We start from the raw sequence: 3,374 nt of genomic DNA, 5'->3' as shown, positions 1-3,374 counted from the left end.
GCGTTCTGCTAATCCATTATGTTATAGTGTTTTGTGAACAATAAAATCTCATTTAATCCCTTTATTCTGACAAACTTCAAAAAAAAAAGATTTTATTATTTGTTCGCAAAACACCACAACATAATGGATTTTTATTGTTCACCCTAAATGTACTCATCATTATTATCTGATCAAAGAGTTTTAATTCTCCTTCTAGTTTAAGTCTCCGCCATTTTTTTCCATTTCAAAAAGATATCAAGGACCTCGTCATTGTGTTTCATCATGTACACCAATACTCATCTTGAGAAATCATAGATGCGTCCCAGTCTTGGTGCCTTTTAAGAGACCTTACTTGTATAGCCTTTTTCACTAACATGCTGTAAACATATGTGTTAAAATCTAGAATTATTTGCATCATCATCTTATAAGCTCTTGGAGACGGCTTCTCTACCAGTAACTATAGACCCATCTAGAAAATATAAGTTTATTTCCTCGTGCCTCTTAAAGCAACTAATACACCAACGATTACTCTTGCAATTCCACCATGTATGATAATCTGGTAACCATTAGATTCTAAAACTCTAAGTGAAAATAGATTTTTCTTTTAAGTCAGGTACATACCATACCTCTATGAGTGTCTTGACTACCCCATTATACATTTTAAGATAGAAAGTCTCAATACCTTTTATCTCACAAACATTATCATTACCCATCAATTCCTCCATCAAACTCCTCGAGTCTCGAGAACAAGTGTTTGTTAGGGCATATGTGATAAGAACATCCAGAATAAAGAACCTATTCACTAAATGATTTTGTATTGATGAGATCATGAATGAAAAGTCTTATTCATCTTCACCTCATGCAACTTTCATAGTTGGTTCATCCTTGTTCTTGTTACCCTTGTTTAGACAACCTTTCTTCAAGTGTTTTTTATATATATAAAAAAAACCCACTTATCTTTTATAAGATATCTTATATTTGATAATTCTCCCATTGATTTTGAGCGAGATTTCCCTTGTCCTCTAAACCTCCAGGTATTTATCTTGCTTTTAAATATTAACGCTTCTAATGTTGACTACTTGTGAACAATTTGGTCATTCTTTCAATACTCATTGTTCATCAAAGCATTAGACACATCAATAAATTTAATATTTTCTTTACCATATAATAAAATGGCAACAAGATGTCAATATATATCAGGCAAGGAATTCAATAATAGCAGGGCTTTATCTTCATCATCGATTTTCATAACCAAATTTTTCAAATCAGCTATCATTTTATTAAAATTATTAAGATGCTTATTCATGAAAGTATCATTCTTGTGTTGGAAATTAAAGATCTTCTTCTTCAATTAGAGATGATTCTTTATACTATTCTTTATAAACTTATCCTCTAATGCTTGCTATAATTCCTTCGTGGAGTTTCATTCTACAAAGGTGTGCTTTCAATTCCTTACCAGATGAAGTTGGATGGAACTACAGGCCAACCAATTTATCATTTCCCATCTTTTCTCATCCAGATCCTTCGGTTTTATCTTCTAGAGTGAGATTAAAAATCATTTGGACACACATATTCATAACTTTACATTTCCACATGCTAAAATTGCCTATTCCATCAAACTTCTCCACCTTAAATTTAGTATTTGATACCGAGATATATTGTGAAGGGATACTAACATTTCCCTCTACCTTTTCTTCTAGAATATCAATAATTAGAACATCTTTGAATTATAAATGGACTCCTGAAATTGTTAAAACACGCACGTTAATGCTTAAAAGAGCCAAAATAGTAACTTTGGTGCGCTATTTTACAAAAGAAAAACACCATATTTATGTCCGAAATGATTGAAAGTTCTAGGAATGAGTTTGACTCGGCCAAGAACGAGCCAAAAAAATCATTTATTTGGCCAAATCTTACTAAGTAGACTCAAGAAAAGAATATTATATCTTTGTAAAGGGAATATTTTGTTAACTTCTTAAAGAATATTCCACACTATTAAATGACATGGATGCTGATGTGGCATTATAGGACCTCTTTGTTGATGATGTGGGAGATGACTCAATGTCAACATGTCTATTTACATTTCAGCATCTTTTGAGGCTAGAATTTCAGCACTAACTAGTTTTTCCAGTAAGTTTTTCAATGAAACTTCGGCGAGCTTTATAAGGCTCACTTTAAATTCAATTTCGATGAATTTTATATTGTTGGAATTGTATCAATGAGAAGAGTATGTTGGTGTGAACAAAATTCAGATCTGAGAACTTTGAAAATTCTACAACTTTGAACCAAGAGCTAAAAAACATATTTTTTCATTGTTCTAACTTATTTGATGCTCTGATGCCAATTTATTATGTATACTAGAACAAAAGCTAACACAAAAAAAATAAAAACAAGTAGATTTACATGGTTCCCTAAATCAAGTACATCCACGAAGGCAGCATGTTGTATATAATTAGAGGAATGATACAAACACTCAACTCAACCACAATAAAATCCTAAAAACCTAGTGTTTCATTTTTACACTCAATACTTCTCTCAAATTTGTTTTTTTTTTCTCTCACTCTCAGCTCACTTGCACTCAGTACACATTTTCTTTACACTATATGCTCTTTTCCTCTCTTTTATCTATACAACAATAGAGGGAGCCTCCTTATATATAAATGAATCCATTATGATAGTGAATGAAGATTGGGAGCTAGAGAGATAAAGCAGAGGTTGTAAGTAGGTAGTTGAAGATTGGCATAATTATAAAGACATAATTATAGAAAGAATCTGGAAAAACTCCCATAAATCTCCACCTTCACGAGATTTAATTATATATGATAAGTAAACTATAAAATATGTAAATAAATAATAGCAATGTCAAAATCTAATTAGATATCAACTTAATTATCCATAAAGAGTATTTCTGAACTAATTTAATTAAGGTTGCATTTGACATTGTAATGTGGTATGGTTACAGATGCTTTCAAGCTAACCACAACTTCAAAAATTATTTAATTTGCATTGCTTAAACATGTTCTTTATCCTAAATTATAGTAAAACTTGGGTTTGAGAAAATCTAAAATTTATAGTTTTTCTTGAACTTGTTTTTTGAAACCATAACCATAAAAGCTACCAAAATACTAAGTTTAGAAGTGCGTTAGCTTCTAATTTTAAATGTGTTTTAAGAGTGTGTTTCGCTTTAAAAGCATCAAATTGATGTTTTTTAGTACTTTTCAATAATTTTGATGTGTTAATGTCAAAACAAATATGAAAAAAATATTTTAATATATTTTCAAATGAGAAGCACTTTTGAACACCTTACACTATAATAACAAACACACTAAACTTTACTAAGGGTCGCTCTCTTATCTACATCAATCTAGCATCTTTAAGTAATTAATTTTTTTTAG

The sequence above is a fragment of the Populus nigra genome, chromosome 17, assembly GCF_951802175.1.
Source record: "Populus nigra chromosome 17, ddPopNigr1.1, whole genome shotgun sequence".
NCBI lineage: Eukaryota > Viridiplantae > Streptophyta > Magnoliopsida > Malpighiales > Salicaceae > Populus > Populus nigra.
This window is presented reverse-complemented; position numbering follows the sequence as displayed.